This window comes from Schistocerca americana, chromosome X (assembly GCF_021461395.2).
Source record: "Schistocerca americana isolate TAMUIC-IGC-003095 chromosome X, iqSchAmer2.1, whole genome shotgun sequence".
Taxonomy (NCBI): domain Eukaryota; kingdom Metazoa; phylum Arthropoda; class Insecta; order Orthoptera; family Acrididae; genus Schistocerca; species Schistocerca americana.
The window spans coordinates 973516724-973526651 of record NC_060130.1 but is presented as its reverse complement, the minus strand read 5'-3'; the positions used below and the strand labels follow the sequence as shown (position 1 = coordinate 973526651).

Genomic DNA, 9928 nt, shown 5'->3' with positions numbered 1-9928 from the left:
CTGCTCTATCTGCGTCGTCGCCATTGTTGTTGATTTTATGTCGTCTCGTTGTCTCTGCAGAGCTGTACCATGAGAAGCCCAGAGAGGGTGTTGTTTGGTGGATGGTATCTTCTGTCTGTAACACAAACTGCATTCATATATTAACTGGGTTCTTTATTCATGAAAACAGGAAGTTACTTAACTCAAGACAGTCGATGTGGTACAACCTCTCTGTAATAGTCCACGTTAGTCTCACTGTTGGTTAAGTACAAGGTCCGCTATGTATACTACTCTGGTAGATATGGGCTGCAAGACTCTGAGCTAGTAACTGTGACTACAACTCCAATTGGGCTGCGACTGATGACAGACTGGAACTCACTAAGTGCGACATACTGTCCCTCCATTCCGCAGCGGTGATTTAAATACTGGCGGCCGAGAGGGCGTTGCTGGCGCGTTTCCTGCGAGTCTGTCGTTAACCTCTATCGATCTTCTCTCAACCTCTTTGCCACCTGGTGAGCTGGCGTCAGCTTACAAGAGCACATTCCTCCCACTGAAATGCCGCATCGTTGTCATGTAGTGAGGTTGCGAATGACAACGGGAATGGACGCAGGACGCTGGATGTAGAGATGAGATCCGTGAGTGTGGTGGACGGCGTGCTCCCGACTGTACCCCGCCATCTGGCTTGCGAGACGAGAGAAACATGGCCCAGGCCACACGTGCAGGAAGGGAGTGTCCTGAGTGATGATGATGATGTCAACGGCGATGGCGATGTCCAGTCCAGTCCATGGGGTCGTTGGGGGTGAGGGCACATCGTCCATCCTGTCCTGCTGGGGTGCCGTGTTGCCACCTGCGGAAGGCTGCGACGGTCGCGCGGTCCCATGAGGCTGCTGATCTGGGAAAGAACGCACCAGAATCACGGGGCAAGCATCATGAGCTTATTTGATTCTGGTAACGGCTCTGCAAACCATCGGTAACTACAATTAGGTATATGTACGTACCAATGCGTTTCTGGATCTCGCCTCGATCCTAGCGCTGCCGTCGGCCCAAAACTCTGTACCTAACAAGTTCACGTGGTGCACAGCGATACTCGCCGACTATCTATGGCACCGTATGCTGCGGTTTGTGTAGCAAGTGTAGCAGCGTCCGATGGCGGCGGCCATGCAGACGTTCCTCCGGTAATGGTCCATCTCGTGGGTGGGAGCGATAGAAGGCGAGAAAGAGTAGCAGTGCCTGTTCCAGGGTGTTGATGGTGCGGAGCGTGGCAATCATTTGTTTGAAAGTCCATACGAAGCGTTCTGCTTCGAGGTTTGACTGCGGATGGAACGGTTGAAAGGGTCGTGTAGCCACCTTTCATTAGTCCGGTAGCCCATTTTCACTAGCATTTCTCCTTCTTTTCTTTGTTTCTCTTTCCTCATAACTCTCATAATGGTGCGATGGAATGAATTCGTTGCGTGTCACGTTGCTAGACGGTGGCGTAGTCTGCTGCAGAAAGTCTGCGATAGTCATACAGATTCAGCAGCAGTTGTACAGGGTAGCCAACTCTCGTAGTGGTCAAGTAGGCAAAGAGGTTTGTGCTACTTGTGAGAAATCCACCTGCGTTAGGTTGGTGGCGAAAATGGCATCTTTGGGTTCTCCGGGCCACGCGGAGCGTGGGAGAGGCTGGAGAAGTAAAAGGGAGGCAGTCAGCCGCCGGTACATGAAGCGTCCACAGCTGTGCTCCAGTCGAAGAGGGGTGACTTAGACTGACCGCGTGGCTCGTTGTTACTTGGCGAGGGGAGAGCTGTTATCTTTTGGTCTCGCTTTTCAACTCTGAAAGATTACTTTGCCTTGTCGCAGTAAGGAATGCAAAACTTTGGCAGATTTTTCTTTTAGTAAATTTCCATAGCAGACTTGGATCCACCGGAAGAGCGCCACACAAAGGTGTCGATAAGAAGTGAGCACTCGCTTCTGTGTAAATGTCTGTTTGCCTTCAGCTGTGCCTGTATAAGCTTTCATTTTTCTAAATATTAATAGCTTTGCCTTCTCGTAAATTTGCATTGCTTTATGTATCTTTCGTTCGTGGGGAGCCGACCACGTAGTTGAACATTAAAGTTTGTTGAGCTACCGTCATCACTAGCTGTCCGGTCTCATGTTTGTTTTAAAGAATGTTAACTGTTCATGATTGTGTGATGATATATTGTTGCAACTTGGCCACGTTACCTAGAAATTGCGTCTCCACAAATCACGTGGGCACGCGGGTGTACTGAGAAACGTGTACCGTTTCACGAGTTATTGCGATCAGTTATCAGGCAACAGCAGTTGTATGTATGATTCACATAAATGATTTTAGGTGTAGATTATAACGGTGTATGTTTCGATGCTTTTCTTTAATGTTTTAGGAATTAATGTTATCAGGAATTGTGTACATGCCTCACATCCATATCTTAGGAATAAATGATTTTATACACAATTTTCTCTTGCATTCCGAGGTTACGTTTTTGCACCTAAGCCACTCACCTCGTAGCTGTCCTGTAAGCACATCCAACGCGTTTCCTTACGCACAGGTCCAGTGATTAGTTTCCCCTTTTATTTTAAAACAAATGCTTTAGATTAAGTCTTATTTTCAGGTGTGTTGCTGGGAGATGATCTTGTGCACAGTGTTCATGCATGTACTATTTTACTTTAAATGGTTGATTCTCGTGGACAGTGCACGGGAAATACTATTAATTACATCGCATCCCCTACGAGCCTTATCACGACGTACGTATTTTTATGAGTTTTTGGTCTGTGATCAAATTAATTTATTTTCCGACTCGGCCAAACCTTTGATTAATTGTATGGTTAGAGTCGGTGGCGACCCTAATCTTCTCACGTTAATTTCACAATCAATAAGCATTTCCATTCCCCCTCTTAACGTAATAACCCGTAGAAACAGGTTAGTTACACGGTCAACTAGTTAGATAATGTATGCCATTGCGGTCACTGAATTATTCAAATTCACTTCACGTGAACTGAAGGCCGCTGCGTGACCCTATGACTTCAGGCAAACCCGTGAGGCAAAAAGTAGAGGACAACACCTGAATGTTGCTACGTGATGTTGTCCAGGTCATTGCCACAGCCAATGGAAACCTTCTACAAGATTCTGACACAATCAACCAATCAGTGTTCCAAAAAGGTCCTGCATAGTCTATGTGCATACGTTGTCATCGTGATTGAAACTTAGGCCAAGCAGAGAATTATTATGGCGGAGCGGACTGAATTTCCGCACATGCGTGACACTGTTACGTCATCTGTTCTATTTGAGTTTCGATACCATAACAAGTATAGTGTAGACGCGCTAATTGTTTCGTACGCACAATCACCCAGTGTCCTTGGTGAAGTAGTAGTAACACCTCTTTTTCCAAAGCTTTCGGGATCAACACACGTCGCTGTCCACTGTCATTTTGTACAAGAATCACATCTTGCTGTCTACCGAGGCTATGCCTATGTGCAAAGTAGAATTGTACTACAGAGTGCTTTATGCCGTGCAATGAACGAGGCAAAGATGTGCGAGTGTATTTTAGAAAAATGTTCAAATCTGATTCAGCTTCCGTGTCCTGTGCGATTTTTCTATAGTTCTGAGGAAAGGACTGAAGCAATTCCGAATCCGGAACATAGATGTGAGAACAAGATGCAGCAAAAGCGTCAAAGTCTGTAACAGGGCCAATCGGAAGACGTCAAAGTGCATCCGTATCACCATAATGAGCTGTCGGACGATACACAATCTCGTACTGGTATTGAAACAACAACGAAGCCGTCTTTGCAATTTTTGGGAAGTTCTTACAGGAACTGGCTTCGTTGGATGAAAGAAGCACTACAGTGGCTTGTGGTCCGTTACTACGTAGAACTTTCTGCCATACTAATAGTGGTGAAATTTGGTGACACCATACACAATAGCCATTGCCTCCTTCTCTATTTCCGAGTAGTTACACTAAGCGTTGGACAACAGTTCTGACGCGAAAGCAATAGGCTTGACTTTATCAGCAAATCTGTGTGAAAGCATTTCTCCGATTTTTGGTTTGTCAGGATCACTGTGAACCAAGCATCGATCACTGAGCAACGCAAGTTTCTGAAAAGCTTTCTGGCACTCATCTGTCCAAACAAGGGGACGTTCTTGCATCGCAAGCGAGGAAGAGGAGCTGCGATCTGTACAGCATCCGGTATGAACCGAAATTAATAGTTCATTTTCCCTAAAACTGACTGAAGTTCTGTGACATTGTGAGGAACTTGCTGGTCTCGTATGGCTGACACATGTGACTGAAGTGGATATACACCTTGACTATTTATGACATGACTAAGATACTGCAGCTCCGGTTTTAAAAAAATTACACTTGTACAGTCTACACTGTAGTCCTGCATCAAAGAATGCACGAAACAATCCTTCCTAGTCTTCGAATATGGGGTGTCAAGGAAACCTGCTTTCTCTGATCGCTAGACAACATACAAACTAACTGTATTAAAATGACCTGGTTCAAGTGGCTCTAAGCTCTATGGGACTTAACATCTGACGTCATCAGTCCCCTAGACTTAGAACTACTTAAACGTACCTAACCTAAGGACATCACACACATCCATGCCCGAGGCAGGATTCTGACCTGTGGCCGTAGCAGCAGCGCGGTTCCAGACAGAAGTGCCTGTAACCACTCGGCCACAGCGACCGGCGAAACTAACTGTATTAATGACTTCTATTATCAAAAAAGTAAATGACAATACTTAACTCTGAGAATTTCACAGATGTGTCGCAAGCAAAGGGCGACAGACAAGATAAACAGGCTTCTTTAGTATGTACAATTTCTAATACAAGCGAAGTAATAGAGTCGACACTCCTATACAGGTTGCTGGTCTTGAAGATTCTCTTTGACTAGCCTGTGACCAGTCCTCTTCGCTTAGAGGCGCTGCTGTAGCATTATCATCCTGGAGAGGGGTCAGTCAGCGTGCCCTCTCTGCTCTATCGTTCCTGAATGGCATGCTGGCACTTGACTTGACACCATAACCCAATTCCATTTCGGAGAAATATAGAAACACAAGAGGCAATACTAACCCTATGACTAATCAAGGAAGATAGATTAAGGTAAGGCAAACCTACTTTTATAACATTTGTAGACTTAGGAAAAGCTTTTCACAGTATTTACTGGAATATTCTCTTTTAAATTCTGCAGGTGGCAGGAGTAAAATACAGATGGCGAATGAGTATTTACGGCTTGTACAGAAACCTGTTGGTAGTATAAAAGTCGAGAGGCCTCAAAGAGAACCAGTTATTGAGAAGGGAGTGAAACATGTTTGTAGCCTATCACCAACGTTATTCAATCTGTACGTAAGGGAAGCTGTAAAGTAAACCATTGAAAAATTTGGAGTACGAAATGAAGTAAACCAAGAAACCACTCTAGCTTGAACAGAAATGCTGAATGTGAACCAAGAAACCTCTCTAGCTTCAGCAGAAATGCTGAAAATGCACCAAGAAACTACTTTGGCTTGAGCAGAAATGCTCTGAAGTCATAATTAGGGGACCTATGAACAATAACAATTAGAAGTCGAGTGTCACTAAATTCACTTGCCCCTGAACAACACTGAAATATCTGTTCAGTGCAGTGCAGTGATACGTCTACGAACTCAAATGGAATATTGTTTGTTTACGTACATGGCCATTCCCCGATTCTTCAAGGAACTCCTTGAAAAACAGCCACCAGAGGAAATTGGAAGAGCACTTGAACGGAATGGACACCGTATTTAAAGTAGGGTATAAAATGAGTATCAACGGAGCAAAATAAGGATAATGGAATGTAGTCGAATTAAACAAGATGATTCTGAGTGAATGAGATTAGGAAACGAGACAGTTACGGTAGTAGATGAGTTTGCTATTTAGGCAGTAAATTATGTGATGATGGCCGAAGTAGAGAGGATTTAAAATGTAGACTGGCAATGGCAAGAAAATCGCTTGTGAAGAAGAGGACTTATGAAGTCTTTTCTGAAGGCATTTTTTTGGAGTGTAATCACATATTGATGTGAAATGTCGATGATAAACAGTTTGTACAAGAATAGAATAGCAACTTTTGAAATGTGGCTCTATAGAGGAAAGGTGAAAATTAGACAAGTAGATAGAGTAAATAATGAGGAGGTAAGGAATAGAATTGTGGAGTCAAGAAATTCGTGGCACGACATGGTTAAAAGAAAGGATCGGTTGATAGGTCACATTCTAAGACATCAAACGATCACCAATATAGTACTGGAGAAGAGTGTGTGCGGGGGGGGGGGGGGGGGTAGTAAAAGTCGCAGAGGGAGAAAAAGAGATTAATACAACAATCAGATTCAAATGGTCGTATGTTGGAGGAGTTATTCGGAGATAACGTGGCTTGCATAGGATAGAGCAGCATGGAGAGATGCATCAAACCAGTTTTCGGAATGAGGACCAGCACAGCAACAAGTACTACATGCGTTGACACATACTGTGTCACTGAAACATTTCGCTTATTGTGTAATAACATCTCATTTACAGGGTGACAATTATTGAACTGTTTGCGTTAGGACGTTCAAACTGCACGGTTGGCCGTGGGCCATGGTGGGAATTGGTATGATTTGGCTTAGGGCCGAGGTCCACTTTCATTTGGTTGGTTTCTTCAATAAGCAAAACTGGCGCATTTGGGGGACTGACAATCCGCATTTCGCTACCTCGACGCCTCTTCACCCTAACCTGGTTACTGTGCGGTGAGCAATGTCCAGTCACGGATTGATCGGTGAGATATTCCTTGATGACACGGTTGCTACCGAACGTTACATGAAGGTTTTGGAACATGATTTCATCAGCATTACCCAAAGTGTCCCTGACTTCGATAAGATATGGTTCATGCAAGACGGAGCTTGACCCCATCGAAGCCGCAAAGTGTTTGCTGTCCTGGAAGAGTACTTTGGGCACCGCATTCGGCTCTGGGGTACCCAGAGACCACTAGCATGGGCCTCGAGAGAATGCCGTATTCTGCGGATGTGAACGCATGCTACTCCTTTTCGTGGGGCTATATTAAAGACGTGGTGAACAGCAATAACGCCAAAACCATTTCTGAGCTGAAAACAGCCATTCAGGATATCATCGACCGCATTGATGGTCCGACACTTCACCGGATCATGCAGAATTTGGCAATTCGTTTACTTTTATTTTATTTATTTCATAAGACCAAATTGAGCAGCAAATCTCCAAGGTCATGGAACGTATCAGTACATGAAATTACATCATAAAAGTAATATCAGATAAAATTAAATGTTTATGAACCCAAAAAATCAAGCCATAAGTTTAAGTAAAGGCAATCAACAATATAATATAGGAATCAGCTTAATTTTTCAAGGAATTCGTCAACATAATGGAAGGAGTGTCCCATGAGCAAATTCTTCTGTTTCGATTTGAAAGTGCGTGGATTACTGCTAAGATCCCGCCCGGTTAGCCGTGCGGTCTAACGAACTGCTTTCTGGGCGGGAAGGTGTGCCGGTTCAAAAATGGTTCAAATGGCTCTGAGCACTTTGGGACTTAACTGCTGTGGTCATCAGTCCCCTATAACTTAAAACTACTTAAACCTAACTAACCTAAGGACATCACACAGATCCATGCCCGAGGCAGGATTCGAACCTGCGACCGCAGCGGCCGCGCGGTTCCAGGCTGTAGCGCCTGGAACCGCTCGGCCACCCAGGCCAGCGGTGTGCCGGTCCCGCGGACGAATCCGCCTGGCGGGTTTGTGTCGAGGCCCGGTGTACGGACAGTCGGTAGATGGTTTTTAAGGCGGTTTTTCATCTGCCTCGGCGAATGCGGACTGGTTTCCAGCGATTGCTGTGCAAACACTTTCTCCAAGTACGTGTAGACCATACTTACTCTCCCACTCAAAAATTTGGGTTACACTTATCTGGCGTGAGACGTTCCAGTGGGGGGGGGGGGGGGGGGGGGGACTGGAGGGGTCCAACCACACAAAAACCCAGGATTCGGTGTGGGGCGGAGGTTGGGTGAGTGAATTGCTGTAGCATGCTGTGGGGTTGTGTACCACTGTGGGCTACGGGGGGACGAAGCCCCTCCGTCGTTTCTAGGTCCGCAGTTCCATACAATACAGTACTGGAAAGATTTTTGAGATCTTGTGTTAGTTTGTTGAAAATGGATGCTGCAGTATACTCCACACCTTGTAGCTCAAGGATTAAGTAAGTGCGATCCAAATGCAGACTGGATTTTTGCCTAGTATTAACTGAGTGAAAGCTGCTAATTCTTGGGAATAAGCTGATATTATTAACAAGGAACAACACTAAACAGTATATGCATTGAGTGGAAAATGTCAGAAACCGAGACTGGTGTACAGGCGTCGACAAGTGGTTTGCAAACCTACACTACTTGTTGCCCGAACTGCCCATTTCTGAGCCACAAATATCGTTTGAGAATGGGGAGAGTTACCCAAAACAAAATACCATACGTCGTAGGCGAATGAAAATAAGCAAAGTAGACTAATCTTCGTGTCGAACGACCACTTACTTCAGATACCGTCTGAATAGTGAAAATGGCAGTATTAAGTCTTTGAACAAGATCCTGAACGTGGGCTTTCCACGACACTCTACTATCGATCTGAATACCGATAAATTTGAACTGCTCATTTTGCCGGCCGAAGTGGCCGTGCGGTTAAAGGCGCTGCAGTCTGGAACCGCAAGACCGCTACGGTCGCAGGTTCGAATCCTGCCTCGGGCATGGATGTTTGTGATGTCCTTAGGTTAGTTAGGTTTAACTAGTTCTAAGTTCTAGGGGACTAATGACCTCAGCAGTTGAGTCCCATAGTGCTCAGAGCCATTTGAACCATTTTTTGAACTGCTCATTTTCACTAATCATATGCCCATTCCGTGAAAGGAAAACGTCAGGTTTTGTTGAATTGTGTTTTAGAAACTGTAAAAACTCAGTCTTACTGTGTTTTAGCGTTAGTTTATTTTCTACACGCCATAAACTTATGTCATGAACTGCACTATTTGAAACCGAGCCAATGTTGCACACAACACCCTTTACCACCAAGCTAGTGTCATCAGCAAAGAGAAATATTTTAGACTTACGCATAATACTAGAGGGCATATCATTTATATACGTTAGGAACAGGAGTGGTGCCAGTACTGATCCATGAGGTACCCCCCATTTGACTGTACCCCACTCAGAACCCACATCACAGCCGTTATCAACATTGTGCATAATGACCTTTTGCTGCCTGTTGCCAAAGTAACAGGTGAACCACTTGTGAGCTACTCCCCATATTCTGTAATGGTCCCATTTCTGAAGCAATATTTTATTAACAACACAATCAAACCACTTAGTTAAATCACAAAATGTGCCTAGCATTCGAAACCTTTTGTTTAACCCATCCGATACCTCACAGAGAAAAGAGAATATAGCATTTTCAGTTGTTAAACGACTTTTAAAGCCGAACTGGACATTTGGTAGCAAATTAAATTATATAAAATGATCAGTTATCGATACATACACAGCCATTTCAATAACTTTAGGAGACACTGATGTCAGAAATAGGTCTAAAATTGTCTACATTATCCCTCTCTCCCTATTTATAAAGTAGCTTTACTACTGAGTATATTAATTGTTAAGGAAGCAGATCATTTTAAAGGAAAAATGTTGTTAAGTACAGGGCTAACATGTGCAGCACAGTACTTTAACATTCTGCTAGGTCCTCCATCATATCCATGAGAGTCCTTAGTCTTCAGTGATTTCATTACTGACTCAGTCCCCCCTTTGTCAGTACCACAGAGGAGCGTTTCAGACGCCAATCTCGGAAAGGCATAGTCAAAGAGTGTTAAAATGAATCCCTGCAGAAATTAAGTTTTTATTTCATTCACTAATAATGCTCAGAACATGATTATTAATTGCTATACATATATCTGACTCATCGGTATAGGAGATATTTTTACTACGGTCTGACTT

At 44.2% G+C, this 9928-nt stretch overlaps 1 non-coding gene across 1 annotated transcript; it reads right to left on the bottom strand.

The window, feature by feature from the left end:
• Positions 1-7588: 7588 nt before the first annotated feature.
• Trnas-gga lies at positions 7589-7672 on the bottom strand. Its single transcript is given in 2 exon segments — positions 7589-7623; positions 7633-7672. It is a non-coding gene; the product is annotated as a tRNA-Ser (tRNA).
• Between the last annotated feature and the right edge of the window lie 2256 nt (positions 7673-9928).